This window comes from Canis lupus, chromosome 12 (genome assembly GCF_048164855.1).
Source record: "Canis lupus baileyi chromosome 12, mCanLup2.hap1, whole genome shotgun sequence".
Lineage (NCBI taxonomy): Eukaryota > Metazoa > Chordata > Mammalia > Carnivora > Canidae > Canis > Canis lupus.
The window spans coordinates 36,497,028-36,518,415 of NC_132849.1; the positions used below are offsets into that span (position 1 = coordinate 36,497,028).

General features: G+C 33.5%; 1 long non-coding RNA gene across 2 annotated transcripts; it reads right to left on the reverse strand.

The window, feature by feature from the left end:
* Positions 1-617: 617 nt before the first annotated feature.
* On the reverse strand, positions 618-20,210 carry LOC140601521 (uncharacterized). Of its 2 annotated transcripts, XR_012004537.1 has the most exons (4): positions 20,112-20,210; positions 16,129-16,267; positions 15,085-15,145; positions 618-1,303 (listed from the first exon to the last, which is right to left on the reverse strand). It is a non-coding gene; the product is annotated as an uncharacterized lncRNA (long non-coding RNA). The 2 variants fall into 2 exon arrangements; XR_012004536.1 differs by lacking the exon at positions 15,085-15,145.
* Positions 20,211-21,388: the final 1,178 nt, after the last annotated feature.

Genomic DNA, 21,388 nt, shown 5'->3' on the forward strand with positions numbered 1-21,388 from the left:
CCACCAACAGTGCAAGAGGGTTCCCCTTTCTCCACATCCTTTCCAACATTTGTTGTTTCCTGTCTTGTTAATTTTCCCCATTCTCACTGGTGTGAGGTGGTATCTCATTGTGGTTTTTATTTGTATTTCCCTGATGGCAAGTGGAAAATTTAAACTAGATGTTTCCATTTATGAGGTGCCCTAAAACAAACAAAAAAGGAAACAAACAAAAAAGAAAGAAAGAAAGAAAGAAAGAAAGGAAAAAAAGAGAGAAATAAAAAGGTTCTTAGTCAAGTACTCACTACAAAGGGTAGAGGGGAAATTACTTTTCCTCTTCTTGGTGACCAGGATGAAATCCACTTGCTCTGGAGACTGAAGACAGGATCCTGGAAAAATGGAGAAGCTGGCCCACAGTAAGATTCTTTTTTTTTTTTTTTTTAAATGAAAGTCACAGAGAGAGAGAGAGAGGGGCAGAGACATAGGCAGAGGGAGAAGCAGGCTCCATGCACCGGGAGCCTGACGTGGGATTCGATCCTGGGTCTCCAGGATCGCGCCCGGGGCCAAAGGCAGGCGCCAAACCGCTGCGCCACCCAGGGATCCCCACAGTAAGATTCTTAACTGCAGTTCTTTCTCCCAAATCTGTATCTGTGGTTCTTGGCAAGAGAGGAAGGTAAAATTTCATCTTTTCCCTTCCTTTCCAAAATCAGATTGGCAGACAAGAAAACATTTGTAAGAATTAGATCTTTGAATTGTGACTCCTGAATTTGCTTTCAAGTACCCATTGGTTTGTCTGTCTCATCTTGTGTCCTGCAAATTTAGTCTGGCAATTGTTAGGTTGGAGGCCCCTCAAAATATGGTTGGACAGAAATGTGGGTTGCACACCATCTGTGACTAGGGTCCTACTCACTGTTGCCAGCTCTCAGAGAAATTGCCTTTCTTCTGCTTATGTTTAGGATTGTCTCTGTACCTAGTATCCTTTGCACACTCTTTGGGAATGCCTCTGACATCGGAGGGGTTGTTCCATAACTCCAGGAATATTTACTGTGCATCACAGCTGACACTTGACAAGATATTTGAAAGGATTTTTTATTTTTAAGTAGCTCTATGGTTAGAAGTTGGTCAGGTTGGAAGCTGATTTTCAAATACTAACAGGAACTTTTTTTAATGCCTTCTCACCTTAGTTTAAATGAAACTCTGTATCCAGAGGGAACAAAAACATTATAAGCTTTTGTGGAAGCATTTGTTGAAACATTCTAAAGACAAACAGCTCTAAATCTAGAACACAGAAATCTTTTGATTTCCATCTTAGTTGAAGGTCTTCTCCCTGATTAAAAAGAAGCACATCAAGGTTAATGTAGTTGGCTAGATAGGTCAACATCCTGATATTGTTCAGGTTGTAACCCACGTTTTTGAGGAATTTGAGACAACTGTATTTGTCTTACAGATTGTAAGAACAGAAATGCAGCTCTAGAAAAAAAAATGACAACTACAAACCAACCATCCCCCTTACCAATCCCCAAACCTCCTTTGTCTCAAAATAAAGTATTTAAAACACTTTTTATTCTCACACTTAAATAAAGTTAATGCCCTGCTTAGAAGAAAGAAAATAAAAAATGTTAGATTATAAAACATTTTGAAAAAGAAAATAATTCATGGTGATGAACAGGGGGAAGAAAAAGTCAGGTTAAGAAAAAGAATAGGAGTATTAGGAAATTGTGTTGATTTTCGAAAAGCAAGGGAATAGCGAAAGAAGAAAAGAAAAAAGAAAATCCAAGAAAAGTTTTTTAAGGTGCTAATTTTTATTATTCAACTCATTCACCACCTTCTTAATCCTAGAAAGTTCAATGCTAATTATTTTATTTTTCCGGCAAATTTATTCGCAATCTCAAAAGTCTTTATCAATGATAAGTTGTAATATACATCATCTGTTTTGAAAACCGATTTGTTTCCATGAAATTGATATTTTAGGGAACAATTTGAGCATATGTGAATTTTGCATTTGCTCAAGCATGGTTGTATCTGCAAGAAATAGTAGATGCAAAAAACTGTCCAAGTAAAGTGATTCAGGTAGGAATCAGGTAGGAATACGCAAAACATACACACCTCAAACATCTTCTGGCTACATCAGTTCACTGTTTTTGGTATTACAACTTTCCCAGTGATTTCTGTTAATCTTCCTTCTACCTCTTCATAATAACTCACAAGCTGTAACCTCTGTTGCTCACTTACACAAGCCAATTTCAGATCTTTTTTTCCAGGTAAAATGACTTGTGTATTTTAGTACTTATGTATAGCTTAGCTACTTAACATGTGTAAAACTGTTCTGTCCATATTCATTAGGCTCCTATGTTTTGTTTTTTTCCCAGTGTTTCACTGAAGAAGCTTTCACTATGTGCCTCAGTCTCATTTGTTGTTGTTGTTGCATAAACCTTATGGTTTTTATTGCACAATTTTGCAGAGTGCACTGATTTTTAGGGACATGTGTGTCTCATTATCTTAGAACTGACTACATGGGAATATTTTATTAATTAGGACTTCTTCAATGGTTCCTTCTTTTGCTCTATGGTCATTTCACCTACAGATTAAAGTCTTGACTGAGATTTTTTTCAATCAATAAGGAAATTTAAGAATTTGACATTTTATTACTATTGAGTTTAGCTGTCAAGTAATCTTGTTGGATATTCTGTTGTGTCTAAATTCCAGATTCCTTGTGCTTCTTCCATTGTTTCAACTGAGAGTTCATCTGACAACCAGTAGACTCAATTTGGAAAAAAGAAATTATATTTTGAGTGCATACCTTATGAGTATTTGTAGAAATTATTTGTAGAACTTGAGAGAGGTATGGTGTTGCCACATAGTTTCTAATAAAGTGGTTGGAAAACTACCTCTCCAGTTCTCATGTAAATAAAGCTCAACATTTGTCAGAGCCAGCAAATGCCAATTGTGAGATTCAAAATTCACGAATTCAGTAGACTCTTAATTGGGATTTCATCAAAGTATTCCATCTGATGTAATAAAGCTGTTAAATATCTTTTGCTACATTTTTTCCTCTTAAATCGAACTCGTGACATCTTTAATAGATAATTTTTAAATGTAGAAGGTCACTTTACACATTTATGTACTATCTCACGTTCAACTTTCAAAGATATTTTATTTAAAACATACAGATTGAAAATCTTTTCAAAATTATACTGTATTGAATATTAAATTATATGGGCCATAACTGGAATTTGCCAGTTTTTCTCACCTAGAGAATTTAACTGTAGTTGAATTAGATATTTCATTACAGGACCAATCTCTATAGTGAAGAGGACATTGAAGTTTGTAGGAATGAAGAGATTGAAGAGTTTGATTTTGGAGCAATAATATGTTTATTGCACAGGCCATTAGCTATTTGTAAAGACTTAAGTGACTTATTTCTTTTGATGTCAGTTCCTTCTTTAAAAAAATTAGAGTTGAGATAATTGTTCTGTACTATTCCTTTCAGCTTTAACATTGTTGACATAGAAGTGACTTTCTATGTCATCTTATTCAATTGTAGTGTGATATAATTTCATCAGCAGACAAGGAATTTTGTTACTAATTCAGTGCTGACTCATTATTGTTTTCCTGTCTTTGTCTAAGAACCCTTGTGCCATTAAGAACTTTAAAATTTTTTTTTCCCAAGGGCTTATTTTACTTAAAATTCACTTAGACTTTGGTTAATTTCTTTTTTTTTAAGATTTTATTTATTTATTCATGAGAGATACAGAGAGAGAGGCACAGACATAGGCAAAGGGAAAGGGAGAAGCAGGCTCCCTGGAGGGAGTCCAATGTGGGACTCGATCCCAGGACCCTGGGATCATGACCTGAGCCAAAGGCAAATGCTCAACCACTGAGTCACCCAGGTGTCCCAGCCTTTGGTTCATTTCTGATTGATTAAGATTACTCTTTTTTTTTTCTCTTATTATTTTAAAAAGCTGTCCCTTTATGGAGTTAATTTTTTTTCTGTGATTTCATTCAAAACAATTAGGATTACTTTTTTTTTTAATTTGAGAGAGACAGAGAGAGAAAGAGTGTACAGAGGGAGAAGGAGAGGGAGAAGCAGACTCTCTGCTAAGCAAAGAAAGAGCCCAATGTGGGGCTCGATCCCAGGACCCCCAAGATCATGACCTAAGCCAAAGGCAGATGCTTAACCGACTGAGCCACCTAGGTGCCCAAACACACTGATAGGTTTAAAGCATTTCAATTCTTCAACTGACCTCCATGGACTGGAAAAATAAAGGGGTGGGGGGAAGTGACTCTTTTAAGATGATCTATCTCTTGGCATAAAACATGTAGTAGATTAGATTTGCTCTCCATTTTCACCAGCTCTCTAAAGCTGTGAAATCAAGAGGCCGGAAACAAGATTTTCCATAGTACTTTGAACAACCTCCCAAAATTTTACTTAATTATATGTTGCCATAATCTCAACATTCATAAAATGCAATTTTTAGTTTTTAACTTATACAAGGAAATTTATAGCTAAGTCAATTAGGGGCATTGGGAGGTATATTCCAGTAAAATTATTTGATATTTAGAAAGATGAAAATGAATGTTAAATAAATGCATTATATTACATTTATGATCACCTTAATAAGGGAAAATGTTATATCCATTAAAGAGAATAAGATGCATGTATAATGGAAAGAGTAAAAGACAAACTATTCAAGGGAACAGAGAAATTACAGAATGTGTAAGTTAATAAAGAACTGGTATAAAAAAGCTATCAACACATGATTTTTCAGAATGAAAGGGCTCACTGAGTTTTAAACTCAAAATGAATGAGAAAATGCCTACATTAAAGAACATATTTGTGACATTTCAGAATAGTAGGGACAAAAAAGCTTAAAAGCTTCCAAAGAAGGAAGACAATGCAAGTCACATACAAAATGAGCAATTATAGATGAGCCAGCAAATCCCAATATTTGACGGGTCACAATTCCATATTCCACTTCCTAGAAATACAGTGGAGAGGCATTATTGAAATAGGAACTTTCTCTCTTAGGTTGGTTCAGTATCCAAGACAAGCCTGAGGCCAGCAAGTAAAGGTCATCAGAGAGTATAAAAAGCATGGTGGAATAAGCCAAAGGGAGAGTAAAACCTACTAAGCATAAGGCTGAGCAGGGAACACAGAGATGCAAGGTAAGTTTTAGCTAATACTGAAAGGACAAAGGGGAGGCATTTGCCACAATGAAGCAAAGCCTTGGTCTCACTCTCAAGTGTATTTCTAAACTAAACTCTGTGTCTGGGTGTGTGCACGCGTGTGTATGTGTGTGTGTTTAGGGACAGGGATGGACAGTGATGTTCTTTAGATGAAGGATTCTGTTGAAGGAATAAATATGCAGCAGGGTCGGTCAGTCCTTTGGTTGGGCTTGGAGAAAGATGTCAATCTCCAGAGCAGCTTAGAAAGGAAAAATAGGGTGTTCCTGGGACATGGACTTTTAGGCTTAACTGAAAAAGTCCCTGGCAAAGCTCGATGATTTGATCACCCGAAGTGAAGTTCCAGGGACCTGAGGATGAACACATAAACACATGCATGGCAGTGGGATGCAAAGAAGAATAAAGAGGGGGAAGAATGAAAGTGGAACGGCCAGAGTTTGAGAGGAGAGGGTAAGCCACACATTGGAGGATAAAGCCAAAAGATAAGCCAATCTTTGGGGGAGCACTTCATGCACAAAGGTGAAAGGCTGAGCTTAGGGCTGGCATGTGATACATTCCCAGGACATTGTAAACACCTCATGTCTTCCCCCGTTCATATTTGAATAGGTATCCGTAAAAAATAAAAATAAAAATATATATATATATATACCAAATTCTAACTCTACCTTTTCTCAGAATTAATTGGTAGTACACATGAGTTTAGTAAACAATTAGAGTTTTTTAGATATTAGAGTTCATGAAGTTTTGTTTTGATTCTTTTTCTTTGGACCCACATACCGTAGAGAACCATCCCTAATATTAGAAACCAAATACCCCCATTGGAGCTTCACAGTGACACATTGTGCTCTGCCTCCCTCTGGTGCTCTCCTTAGGCCCATGCTTCATTACCTTTTGAATTTCCCAAGGACACAGTTCATTTTCATAAACACAAGATGTGATAGAATTTAACAAACGCCTCACAACATTGGCTGCTGTCAGGAAAAAAGCCTAATTGGTCTAGCTGCTAAAAAATATGCTCAGAATGTTGCTCTAGACTGAAATCTCTAAGGCTGGTTTTGAAAGATCACTGAACCAGGGGGTTTGGCAATGCTTATTTTAGAAGAGAACATCAAAGTAGAAATTGAAGCATAATTTGAGATTGGATATTCGTGTTTCCCTTTTCTTTCTCATGTAGAAAAGTATAAGCTTTTTCTGAGTATGACTGCCACTCTTCCATTGTCAACACTGTGAGACCTGATGGCATCATTTCCCATTACCTAATTTACCCCAGCAGTTCTGCATTTTGAAATACTGAATAATTATTCTCTACATTGGCTCTTCATTTTGTGTGCCATGTGGGATTAACTGGAAATAATATATAAAAATTTTAGTTATCTGGAAAAGTAACAAAATGAAATATGACTTAGGAAAGCAGGTTAATGCCTTTGAGTGAAAATAAATGATAGATGGGATCCCTGGGTGGCGCAGCGGTTTGGCGCCTGCCTTTGGCCCAGGGCGCGATCCTGGAGACCCGGGATCGAATCCCACATCGGGCTCCCGGTGCATGGAGCCTGCTTCTCCCTCTGCCTGTGTCTCTGCCTCTCTCTCTCTCTCTCTCTGTGACTATCATGAATAAATAAATAAAATCTTTAAAAAAAAAAAAAAAAAAAAAAAAGAAAATAAATGATAGAGAAATTCAAACACTCAATGGGAAGGTAAAAGTTGTAGAGAAATAATGCTGCAGGGTATTACATAAATGAGCAATAATAAATTAGATATTGAAATAAAACATTTTTTACAAAGGGCAACTGCAAGTTAGAAAATATTTCATATTTCCCATCGTGGTTGAGCCTATTGTTTTCAAAGTCACTGATGAGACTAAAAAAGACTATCACTTTTTAAAATAGATTCAAATCTGTATAACCTTGGAGCTCTTAATCCATTTGCATTTTACCATATGCTTTGCATGCTTCTTAACTTAATATGCATATCAGAATTGATTCAACTTACAAGCTCCTTCAGGAAGACATGTGCTACTATTGTATTGCTGAAATGATGATATTCAACAGTCTGTAAATCTGAAAGGACAGCATGGAGAGAATACTAGACGAAGAGTTAGGGGACTTCAATCCAATCAGATCATAATTTTTAATTCACTTTGTGACCTTGAACAACATATCTAAACTCTTTAGACTTCAATTTCATATGTAAAGTGGATAAAGCAACCTTTAAGATTCTTTTCAACTCCAAAGTTTTCACGAATACATCATCCTTATACTGGGAGTAGGACTGATCATTTCAGTTAAGAAACAGACATTGCTGCCTCTACTCCTCTCTTTTGATAATCCTGTTTAGGAAAGACCTCTTGAGAGCTTCAAATGAAAAAAAAAATCATGTTCCTGTAACAAATACAACTAATAAATATTACAGACTTGATATTAAAATCTCCATACTAATAAAATGCATGAGAAACTATAAGCTAAAATTAGTTTAAGTATATCAATAATCACAATAATTATAAATATAAGAAGCTTTCTTGATGACAATCTCTTACTGAGAAAGAGAGGAAAAGACTTGCTGTAAAAGCAAAACCTAAATCCAGCTATAAGGTAATTCCAAGAGGCATTCCTATGACATAAAGAAACGGAAAGGTTGAAAAGTGAGAAATGGAAAATATGTGTTTTAAAAAATTTTAATCAAAACAAAGTTGAAAAAAAAAAGAAAAAAAAATAAAGTTGATGTAGCAATATTATCAAAATGGATAGACTTCAAAGACAAATGTACTGCTAGAGATAATGAGGTTTATCACTTCATTTCAAAAGGAATAATTCACCATAAAGGTATAACAATTCTGAAACCTGAATACATGTGCCAATGTATACCTCAAACATAATAGATAAATATTGACAGAATTACCAAAGAAAAATTGCCAAACAGAATTTTGATGGGACATTTTTAAGCACTGATAGATCAAACAATCTAATAAACAACCTGAACTGATAGGCACGTATAGAACCCTGCAGCCAATATTGAGACAATGCATATACTTTTCCAAAGCAGCAGAGACTATTAACAAACATTTATAAAGAATTTGCGCATTTGTGTCTATGATGATGTAATCTGCATTATGGTATTAAATGTCATAAATGTGCAGATCGAAAACAAGCTCTACAAAACTCCTTAGACCTTGGAGTCTTTCATTCTGGTAGCTAAAGAGAGCAAAAAATATGTGATTTTTAATGAAAAGTTTTATGTAATTTGATAAATTTATGTATCTTACCACCATAATCAATATATAGAAAACTTCCTTTACTGAAGTTTGGATCCTAGGTAATCATTGCTATGTTTTCTATCATTATATACATAAGATTTGTCTCTTTTAGATTTTGTAGAAATGGAAACATACAGTGTGTACTTTCCTGTGTCTGGTTTCTTTTTTCTTTTTTTTCTTTTTTATTTATTTATTTTTTTTCTGTGTCTGGTTTCTTTCACTTAGTGTGCTGTTTTTAGATTCAGCCACATTGTTCTTGATAGACATTCTGGTTGTTCCCAGTTTTTGACTAAAGAAAAAAGTTGCCATGAACATTCTTGTACAAACGTTTTTGTGCATACATGTTTTCAGGTTTCCTGAGTGAATATCTTAGTTGAATAGCTGAATCATATGGTAATTGTATGTTTAAAGTCTTTTAAAAAATCAGTCTCCCAAAGGTTTGACCTCAGTGTTCCCACCAGCCACATATGAGTGCCAGTTGCTCTACTACCTGAATAAGTGTTTTCAACTTTAGACATTTGGGTAGGCATGTACAGCATTACCTTATTGCAATTTAAAATGATATTTCTCTGATGACTAATGATAATGAATATCTTTTCATGCACTTATTAGTTATTTGTGTATTGTTTTTTAATGAAGTATCTGTTCAAATTATTTGCCCATTTTTAAACTGGATCTCCTTCACATTATTCATTTGTAAATATTCTTTATATATTTTGCTTACAAGTCTTTTATCACATGTATGTATTGCAAATATCTTCTCCTGGATTCTGACTTTCTATTTAACATTGTCTTCGCAAAAATAGTAATTTTTAATTCTGATGAAGTTCAGTTCTTTTATGATTCCTTTTTGTGTGTGTGTGACTTAGGAACTCTTTGCCTAGTCCAAGATCACATAACTTTCTCTTAAATTTTCTTCTAGAATTTTATAATTTCATTTTTTACATTTAAATCTAAGATCCATTTTGAATTAATATTTTTAAGATGCAAATAAGAGGTGAGATTTATTTTTTCCCATATAGCTAGCCAGTTGTTCTAATACCACTACTGAAGAAGCTATTTTGTGTTCTTTTGGTGGTGTCATGGTTTCTTGATTCTTCGTGTTCCTTAAGAATCCACAGATGGATCTTAATTCTTTCTTCATCATCATCTTTGCATTTCCAGGGTAAACCCTATATGTTATCCTTCTTAAATGTTATTAGAATTTACTTACTATAAACTGCTAAGGGTTTTATATTTATATGCATAATGCTGTGGTCTGTAGCTCCTGTTTTCAGAGCTACTTACTTTGGAATTAGAGTGATAACTAGCTTTATAAAGTGATTTGATAAGTATTTATTTCTCTGTTTTCTGAAAGAGTATGTATATGGTTATTATTTCATCCATAAATGTCTGACATAATTCATTGAAATCATAAGGTCCTACAGTTTCTGTGAAAATTATAGAAAAATCAGTGTTTTTAATGAATATTGAAAAAATTATTTCTATATCATCTTGTGTTAGTTTTGGCTCATTGTGATTTTTAAGGAATTTATGTTTTTCTTAAAGGTAGCAATATATTGTTATCAAGTAAAAATTATCCTTTACTATATTTTTAATGTCTGTGAAATCTTTAGTGATCTCCTCTGTCATTTCTGGTAATCTATGTCTTTTCTCTCTCTCTCTCACTCTCACTTGATCAGACTAATTAGTTACTAATTTTGTTGACTTTCTCAAAGAAATAATTTTTGCTTTAACTTATTTTTCTTTATTGTTTTTTATTTTATTGATTTTCAATTATGTAGTCATTACTTTCATGAGACTAATTTGTTTTAATTAGCCCCCCTTTATTATAGTTTCTTGAAAGAAAAGCTTACCTTATTTATTCTTAGACCTTTTGTCTTTTCTAATGAAAATATGTAAAGCTATAATTCTCTTTCTAAGCATTGTTTTGGCCAAATCTTACAAATTTTGATATATTAATGATTTAATTTTCATCACTTCAAGGTATTTTCTAATTCTTTTGGTGATTTTTTCTTTAACATATTTATTTAGAAGTGCATTGTTTCATGTCCATATATTTGGGAATTTCCCAGATAGCCTTGTTAATTTCTGTGCTAATTCTCTTGTTGTCAGAGAACATACTGTGTATTTGAATCTTTTAAAATTTATTGACTTGTTTTATAGTCCAACATATGGTTTATCTTGGTGGCATGTGGCATGTTCAATTGAAAATAATGTATGTGCTGCTGTTCTTTGGTAAAGTGTTCTGTAAATAAATGTCAATCAGGTCAAGTTGTTAGAATGTGTTGTTCATTTTCTGTAACTTCACTGATTTTCTGTCCAATGTTATTTTATAACTAAGAATGTTGAAATATCTAATTATAATAATAGATTTGTGCCTCTCTCCTTTAAGTCCTGCCAATTTTTTTGCTTCATGGAATTTTGAAATTCATGTTTATAATTTATATTTAGGCACATAAAATGTAAAATTATTATTTTTAAATTATTTATTTGACAGAGAGAGAGTATGAGAGAGCACAAGTGGGGGTAGCAGCAGAGGGAGAGGGAGAAGCAGACTCCTTACTGAGCAGGGAGCCCAATGCAGGGCTCAGTCCCATGACCCTGGGATCATGATTTGAGCCAAAGGCAGATACTTGAGCTACCTAGGTCCTCCAAAATGTAAAATTGTTATATGTTTATTAAGAATTGACCCGTTTATCATTATGAAACATTGAGATACTTTTTAATCATGTTAATATTATTTAATTTGCATTTTACTTTACCTATTTTCACTATAGTTTTCTTAATGTTAGTGTATTACAGTCATCTTATTGCATTATTGTATTTTTATCCTGTTGACATCTTTATATTTAAAAAAGCCTACTTAAAATGTAGATAGAATATAGTTCATTGCTGCCTCTTTTTTTTTTTTTTAAGATTTTACTTATTTATTCATGAGAGACACAGAGAGAAAGAGAGAGGCAGAGACACAGACAGAGGGAGAAGCAGGCTCCATGTAGCGAGCCTGATGTGGGACTCGAGGACTCCAAGATCTCATGCCCTGGGCGGAAGGCAGGCACTAGACTACTGAGCCACCCAGGGACTCCTAATTATCGCTTTTTTAAAAAATTCAGTCTGATAATCTCTCATTTTTAACTTGAGTACTTAGATCATTCATACTTAAGTAACTTTTAACATAAGTGGCCTTAAATTTATCATCATATGTCTGATTTTTGTTAATCTTTCTTTATCTTTTGGATTAATTTAATTTTGTTTAAAAACAAAAATGTAATATTTGTTTACCTTCATTTTTGGTTTATTAGCTGTACATTTTTGTGTATCTTTTTGTGTTTACTATAGATTTTATACTATATATCTTTAACTTAACATATTTTAAATTATATGTATGACTTAAAAACCTTAGAACATTTCCCTGTACTATTTCCCTTCCAGTCATTTGTACTTTGATTATGGTATACTTTACATATGTATAGGTATAGGAATATGTTAAAACCCACAAAATATTTTTGTTTTAAATAGCCAATTTAGGGGCCCCTGGGTGGCTCAGTGGTTGAGTGTCTACCTTTGGGTCAGGGCATGATCCTGGGTCCTGAGATGGAGTTCCACTTCAGGCTCCCTGTAGGGAGCCTGCTTCTCCCTCTGGCTACATCTCTGCCTCTCTCGCTGTGTCTCTCATGAATAAATAAATAAAATCTTTAAAAAAAATTTAAAAATAAATAGCCAAGTTAAACCCCACAAAATATTTTTGTTTTAAATAATCAATTATTTTTAAAGTTTTTTTTTTTAAATGAAATAAACATGTTTTTGTATTTACCCGATTATCTACCATTTTGGGTGGCTTTTCTTTCTTTTTTTGTCACCTAGTTTTTCATCTAGAATCATTTCCTTGTATCTGAAGTTTTTCTATCATCATTTCTTTTCTTTTTTTTTCAACATTTCTTTTAATGAACACTTGCTGACAAAACAATCTTTCAAATTTGTTTGCTTGAAATGTCTTCATTGCTTAATTTTTGTTGGATATTTTCACTGTGTTCTAATGTGACAATTTTTTTTTTCATCAGCTCTGGATCACTGAGTTTGATGTGTCTGTAGTCGTTTGTTTTTTTCTTCTGTAGGAAATGTCTTTTTTTAAATGCTTTTTCTCTTTATTGCTAGTTTTCAGCAATTTGATTTTAACGTGCGTTGGTGTGGTTTTCTTTGTGTTCATTTGATGTTTATTATCTTCTCGAATATGTGGGTTTATTGTTTTCACTAAATTTGGGAAACTTTTGGAGAGTTTTAGAATTTTAATTTCCTTAAATATTTTTCTATCTCCTTCCCTTTTTCTGGTACTCCAATCACATGGTGGTTATGTGTCTTGCAATTAAGTGCATGTCACTGAGACTCTTCTTTTTTCAGTCTCTTTTTTTTTTTTTTTTCTCTCTTACTAGTTGGTGTTGTTATGTCTTCAGGTTCATTGATCTTTCTCAGTGTCTAATACAGTGTTAATTCTTCCTAGTAATAGCTTCATTTCAGATAATTTATTTCTAGAAGTTCCATTTGATTCTCATATGTTCTTCTTCTCATTATGTTTTTCTTTAAATCTTTGAACATGATGGATACGTTAGTAATAACAATTTAACATCTTTCTCTGCTAATTCCATTGTCATTGTCATTTCTACGTCTGCTTCTGTTAGTTGATCCTTCTGGTTATAAATTAAATTTTATGTTTTTTCATATGTCTAGTGATTTTGACTGACTGTTGGGCATTATGATTGTACTTTTTTTTTTTTTTTTTGAGTATTCAACTTGTTAAATTTAAAAGAAGAATGGCCTGGCAGGCAATAAATTTCCTTACAGATCATTTTGATGCTTTTGTGATTTGTTTACAAGCTTTTGGGATTGGGACAGGTATAGAGTAGCTTCCATTCTAGCTTTATTGCTAAAGGATGATTCTTTTAGGACATTTATTGAATGCCCCATATCTTAACGGCAAGATCATCCTGATTTTGGCTGGTGGGAACACAACTTATTTCTTGCCTGGAGTGAGCACTAGGAATTATTTGCCTATAGATTACCATTAAGTTTTCTTTCCATGAAAATTGTTCTTTGCCTGGCCCACCACAAATATGTGCAGGTTCATATTCAGGTAAAGATTCAAGAGGACTGCCATGCATATCTGGATCTTTTTCTCATCATAGCTTCCTCCTCTCTGGCATTTCTTTCTTTTCCACCAATTTGAGTTTCTTTGGCTTCATTAAACCCCAATCGCTGTCTAAGAAAGATGGCAGTCTCTCTTTGAATTTTCTTTCCCTATTGTCCAGCCCTGAAAATGCATATAAGCAGAAAGCCAAGGACTCTCATTTTCAGGGATCATAGGTCTGTGCTACCTATTTTCTAGTGACTAAAAGAGTAATTTCACATATTCTGTCTACTGTTTTAATGGCTTACAGTAGAATTATTCTGGTATTATTACACATTATGGTCAGGCAGGGTTTGAATTTCTTTTTAAAGTAAATTTATATATGTTTCTCTGCTGTGTAAGAATTCTGTTTATTCCAAAATGTCAGCCACAGCAAATTTAGTATGCATGGAAATAATAACTTTATCTTATCAAAAAATAATTTCCAAAACTTGATAAGAAATTTAAAGGTCAGATTATGAATATAAATGTACTTTGAAAAATGGCCCTCTTTTTCCTTGCATGCTCCATTTTGATTGCCTATCATGATCCATGATTGCTTCGTGTATTAATGGCCCAAGTCAGGTACTACATGGGGCACAATGTGTTTAAAAGTATTTTAAAAAATTATAATATTGCTTTCCTTGAATATGTTATAATCTAATTAAAAAGTTAAGAACACAAATATAATCATTAAGTATAAAACAGAATACTAGGATTTTTCAGAGTATAGAGAGTACACTGCTGGCTGGTATGGAGAGAATTTCAGTGACCTAGTCTTAACATGGATAGTTTCAACAGCAGTCCGTTAGATGAGTCAGTCACTTTACATCTCCATGCTACAGCCAAGTAAAGGTTTGCTCAGAAGTGCCTGAGAGCAAGCAAGGCTTTAGGCAAAATTCACACCCTAAATAGATTGCATTCATCCAGAATAACAAGCTTTTCTCTTTTTGCATGATCTTCTCATATTATCTTCTACTCATGGACATTTATATGTTAGGTATAATTATATGTAATTTATTTTTTCAATTAATCTATATTGCTTATACTTTACATATCCTTTTGGCTACTAAATGCTGATAACAGATATTAACATATAATTCCATGAGTGACCTTTTGGTGATCAGAGCTTCACTGGGTCCTCACTAGTTAATTTTCCACGTAGTTTGATTTCTCTGAATACAAGTCAAATAAAATTGCAACATCCTTGCAGTGAAGTAATGTAGTGTACATCTTATATTTTACATGTAAATAATGGTTCTTATCTACTTCAATGGAGTTTGCAAATGCAATGCCAAATAGTGCAATTCTCTGTAAAATGGCTAAAAATATGTGTACACACAGTAATGGAGGGAACATGCCTATTAGCTATGATTGAGTGGTTCCACTTTCTCAGGATAGCCAGGGAGGGATGTTTTCTATGATTTAGTTCAAGTTAAGTGGTTTTGGAGGCATCTACACATATAAAACCTCAGTAGTCATACTATTTACTTTTTGTAGAGCTGCTTACCAGGGTGAGTATTAAAATTCAGTAAGATAAAGATGATGTCAATTTCCATAATTTGAAGTTCCTTTAACAGAAAGTGTCAGAGGTTTTTGTTTTAGTTTAGGCTTCAAAATGACTGAGAACTGAAGAAGTTTGTAAAGAAACTAAATTTATGTGGATTTCAAGGCACATGATGGAAGAGTTGGATAGAAGAGGTAAATAGAATACCTCAAACTGTTACTACAAAACAATTTCCTGATTGAGGAAGGGGAACCACAGTGATCCCTGGTCTGGGTTTGCATCTGGGTTAACTCTATTATGTTCTATAATTTTATTTATAGTTGCTATGAGGAAAGAAGAAAGTTAATGCCATTATCTACAAACTTTGAAAGAAGAAAGTTAATGCCATTATCTACAAACTTTGAATTAGAATTGACTTTGTTTCTGACTCTTTGATCAGCCTACTGGGTAACCTTAAATTGCCATGACTCTGGAACTCTAGCTTCCTATGAATAATATGAAGGGATTAAACTAGATGAGCTCTAAGTTTTCTTCCAACTTATTTCATGACTTTATAGATTTTAAATTAGGGGAATAAAGCACAAAAGCTTAGAAATAACTATGACTGATCAAGATTAATGTTCCATCTAGCCCCCAAATCTGTGCAAACAATGGCCCTAGGGGATGACATGTGTAGTTGTAATTTTTCATCTTGACATCAACCTTAGAGGTAGAGCATGCGTCAGCTCTTCGTAATCTCCATTGACAGCACTGTGGTGTATAAATCCAGCCAATCCCCTTCAAAATTTACTTACATTTGCGGTCAGTACCTATCTCTTGGGGATTAAAAGTTTCATAAGATGATTGCTCTCTGTATAAAAAAGTACTTCCTTTTTTTTTTTTTTTTTTTGTCCTAAATTTACCTTGCTCAGTTTTGAGAAGCATCTCCTTTAAAGGATACTCACCCTAGTCTTTCAGATTTTGAAAGTTAAGTATGTGCTTGTTTTAGTCATATCAATCATTTTGTATTTTAAGGATTTCAATGTGGTTAACATCCTGTGGTTTTACCTTTCCACATTGAAGGGTTTTGTACCTTGAGTTCCTTCCTGCATTGCTGGCTGTCTTCTCTAGCTCTACTTCTACTCTGAATCCTTGTGATTGCTGTAGCTTTCCTTTGCTGAAAACTTACCAGTTCCATTTTGCATTTCTGGAAGTACAACAACAAAGAGATATATAGTATTATAAAGGAAGAAGCAATGGGAAAGGCCTAGTATTTTCTTATATTCTTGCAAACAGTTGGTGCCTTGCTGGAATTTTGGGTTCCAGAAACATTGTAAGTCTGGGTTTTCAAGAAGCCATTCACTACTCACTTAATTGAAATTAGTTCTTTTTTCTTGAAAAAAAAATATACTTGAAAAAGTATATATTTTCTTTTTGTTTTTTGTTTCCTGTTTTCTTCCTTCCTTCACTCTTCTCTCCTTTTTAAAATTCTCCTTCCCTTTTCACTTATTGTTGCTTAAACAAGCCAGTCATTAAGGTTATGGGGTTTTAGAATGGGGTACTTTAAACCATTCTTCTAGTGATTTATTACCTAAATTTTAGTTTAGGACAGTAAGCATTAAGAAATTTTATTATATACTACCATTGTGTGTCTACTTCCTTTAAATAATTAAACATATAATAAGCCTAATTTAAATATATACCATTAAATAAATAATCAAAATAAAAGCAAGGATTTTCTACAAGGCAATGAGGAATGCTGAAGAGGTTCCCAAGGAAGAAGAAACTAAGAAATGGCGAGATATTCAAACTAACAAGAATGAAAGACACCTAAGCTTGAGTTATTTTTTTGCTCATCTGATATGTATTGTTTTGTTGTTATTTCTTTCTTAAGGTTTACTTCTATTTCAAATGCAGTCACTCTAAGTTTATGTTTCCTTCTTTTCTGTGATTCAGTCTTACCCAGAATCAGCATCCATTTGACTCATTCTTGTACATGCTCTTCAGCTTGATGGTCAGTAGGAATACAAAACCAGTAAAAGAGGGCAGCATGCTAAAGTTTGCTGACCATGTTATATGTCAGGCACTTTACCAGACACTTTTATTGTTTTTTTTTTTTTCCCGCTCAAAACCCTGCCCACTTTTATTGTTTTATGAAATCCTCACAACATCCTTGAGGCAAGGATGAAGAATTGTTATATTCTTCCTTTTACACATGAATCATCTGAGGCTTGTTCAGTCATTTTTCCTCGGACATGCAGGTGGAAAGCAGAATATTTGGAATTTGAACTCAAGATATACCTGGCCAGTAAGCAGCTTTTGAACACTTCCATTAATTATGGCACTATGATATTGTTAAAATCAAGATTTTTCTTTTTTTAGTTAGACTTTGTTTGAACATTACAATTATACAGCTCTTCTCTTCATAAGGTATTTTTCTTTATTCTCATTTTTCAGTAGACTAAAATTTATTAAGGATTTTGTAGATTAAGCAGAATAGGCTTAAGCTAAGTCTTTTTATAAAATGAGTCCTTAAGGATATTGAAAATATACTATTCACTATTCTTCCTATAAATAGTGTCCATTGCCCTCAAATAGTTAAGAATCAAGGTGTGTGTGTGTTTCTATGTTAAGGAAGAAGTCAGAGGTGGCCGTATTTTATCTGGCCTGGCTCCTGTTGTAGTTGTTGATAATGATTTTTCATATTTTTAGAAAATGTCATAAATTAATTTGTGATTGTGGGAAACTTTAGAGACCTCATAGTAAGTGGTTTTCTATATATGTTCCTAAATCTCTAAAGATTCCAGAATTGATCAGGAATGGCCAACAATGCAAATGAAGAAAAAGGAAATAAAATAAAACAAAGTTTCTTGATAGGCCTCATTTGAAATAGTCATTTGAAATTGGAGTAGGAGTTTATTTTAAAAATATCTACTGATGAACATGTATGCTTCTTAGGTTAATAAGTTATCAATTAGCTAATTTTATAATTGTATATGGTCTGTCAAACATTGAATTTCCTCAGTAGGAAAACGCAGTACATTCCTTCTCAGAGGCCCTCAAGGGGAAAAGAAGTAATTACTGTCAATGGTCCTTCACTCCTAAGTATCATAAGTTGCAAACCCACTCATTTGTAATTCTAGCCACAGATTCTCTTTCTCAAATTAGTTTAGGTAATAACTGGAGGCTGACAGAATGCTATTTAAAATCATCACTAGAAAAAAAATATATATTCTCTATGTATAATACATATATATGTTTATATATTTATCTATATCTATCTATCTATCATCTATCTATCTAAATTATCTTAAGTTACTGAAAGAAGGTTTGAACATTATAAGAGAAAAAAAAATTGAAATGATAGGAGTAATGGGGTTTAATTTTTTCATTACTCCTTCCAAATTCAATACAACCTGTATTTATGTTCCTTAACTGGTAGTCAACCTGAGTGATTTTACTCTGCATGATAATATAGCACTTAATGTTTCATCAACCATAACATATAAAGACTTCAGCTACAGCAGAAACAGAATTATATTTCATATTTTTCACTAAGGTCTTTTAAAGATATAGTCAAATATATAACAAAGTAGGTGTAAAATGTCCTGGGTTTAGGAAATAGAGTAAATCTCAGAGGTATAAGGGTCTGCTTCCACTTGGTCTTTCCCTGGTTTCCATAGATTTGATTGTTTTGGTTACTGGTAATCATATCACTTAATTCTTGTCTGTCTTTGGTCTCTTAATATCTTTTTAAAAATATTTATTTATTTATTTATTTATTTATTTATTTATTTATTTATTTATTTATTATAGAGGGAAGGGTGGTGAGGGACAGAAGGAGAGTGAAACAATCTCAAGCAGACTCTCCACTGAGAGAACCCAACACAGGGCTTGAGCCCATGACCGTGATTTCATGACCTGAGCCCAAATCAAGAGTCAGACATTAAACCGGGCACCTTTGGTCTCTTAATATTTTTATATGCCCTAAACTTATTTGGAAATCTGATGAATCCTGTGTATCCCTTCTCAGAATAATATTTTAAAATTTGTATAATAAAATACGTAGGGTTGCAATGGAAACCAATTATATTGAAATGCAATTAGCAAAGTATTAAAAACAAATTTGTGATATAATAATTACGTGCTTCCTTATTAATGCATTAAATAATACTATCTAATAGTGAGTCTAGTAACTATCATTTTGAAGCTGTAGTCAACATACATAGTTTATCAAGATTTCTGAGACAACTGAAATGGGGTAGGACATTTCTGATATCTACTGATGAGAAAGTTACAATTATTGTTTTTTATTAATATTTTTATCTTACACACATAGTTGAAAAAATTTTAATTTCACTTAGAGATTGGTAAAGCTAAGGATATCCTTTTTTCCCCCATCTAAGTTCATGGACTACTTAAATTCTTTCCAGGCCTTGGAGAAGGCTGCATGTTACTAGAGATATATTTCATAAATATCATACTTCAGAGTAAATAAAGGCAAATTTGCTTTAAGTATAAAAGAAGAATTATAATAAACTTAAGGATGAAAATGGGTATTCTTCTGTCACCAAGTCAGTCAGTTAGTTTCTCTCTTGTTCTCTCTCCCACTTCCTACCTGGTCTGTTATTTTTTTGCACTGTCTTTGTGATTTCTCTATTCTCTCTGCATTGAGACTTTTTTCTTCTATATGCATATGGCCATCCATGCAGCTCCTCAGTTAATTCCTCTTCAGTTCAAATAACCAAGGGATACTGTTTTAATGAATCCTAATTCCAAATTTGCTAGGAACAAAATCTAATTGTTCTAACTTGAGTCTGTTGTTTCCTTTTTCAGTAACAACAGAAGAATGGGGTCATAAAATTAAACATAACTTCTGAGTCCACCACTTTCAAAGTCCACCACAAATACAGAGGTGTGTTGATAGTATTCAGAAAAGTATATTTTTGGGCTGGGCTAACAGCCTTCAAATTTCAATTCAAAGTGGTTGAGTCAATCCTCATAGACCTGTTAGAATTATGTTTACATGTTACATCTTACTCTTAACCTACCACAGATCATGTCCTGGGAATACAGTTTCATCAGTAACTTGGTTGATGTACAACAACCAAACAACCAAGACCAGGGCATTCTATTCCATTCCACTCCATTCCACTCCATTCCATTCCATTCCATTCCAAGAACCAGGAACCAATTGCCAGCCAACATGCTAAACTTTGAATATAGGAATCAAAATGAGATATGGCCCTTTCCTGAAGGTTCTCAGACTCTAATATTAGGGAAGAATACTTACTCCGAAGATACTACTTACATGTAGCTCATAGTAGACTCTGAAAGTGACATAAGTGAGAAGTTATAACAAATGAGAGGCAAATAATAACCAAATGCTAAGTTGTTGAGGCTCTACAGAGGTTTAGCATAAATGACAAATAGCAGACTTACTGTTGTAAAAATGTATTAAATGTTATGATTGTAGATGCATCCACTATTATCAGCATTAGCATGAGTTCATCTTATAACTTATAATTCATATAGTTGGCTCTTATAAGATTGCACATTTCAATTAGGATGCATATAAATCTGGAGATATATGATAGTGTTCCAGAGGGTGTAGAGTGATATGAATAAATATGTTACAAATAAATATGTTACGTAATCCTAAGTTATAAGTTTTCTTTGAAAATTTTTGATATAGAAAATAGAGTTCGCTTCATGGTTACTGTTTTAAGAGACCAAGTGATCATTGCAATCTAAGTCATCTGGTAAGTATTTCTACATCTCAAAATTTCTGGCTATTCCTTAATCTGTCTCACACATATGGGACAGTTTCACTGCAAACATAATACCACACAGTGTATACCTAAATAAGCAAAACTAGTGGATCTTAGGAGCTTGTTTATGGGCTAGCGCCACCTATATTGTAAAGGAATTTGTAGGCATACTCTTGAACATAAATTTTGAGCTTATTTGGGATTCTTCTGACAGAGGATAGGTTATGCTGCTTTAAGTAACAACCTCTAAAACACAATGGCTTCTGTATAAGTTTTCTATTGCTGCCTAACAAATTACCATAAACTAGATAGTTTAAAACACATTAATTATCTCACAATTTCTGCAAGTCAGAAGTTGGGATTCTGGATTCTGTGCATGAGAGTCTCAATAGGCTGCAACTAAGGTATTATCCAGTTGTAGTTTCAGCAGAGGCTTGACTAGGAAAAGATCCTCTTCTAAGCTCCCTCATTTTGTTGGCAGACCCTACCTCATATTAGCTATAGGACTTCAGTTTCATGCTTGAGGCTACCTTTCTCTCCTAGAGACTACCAACAGT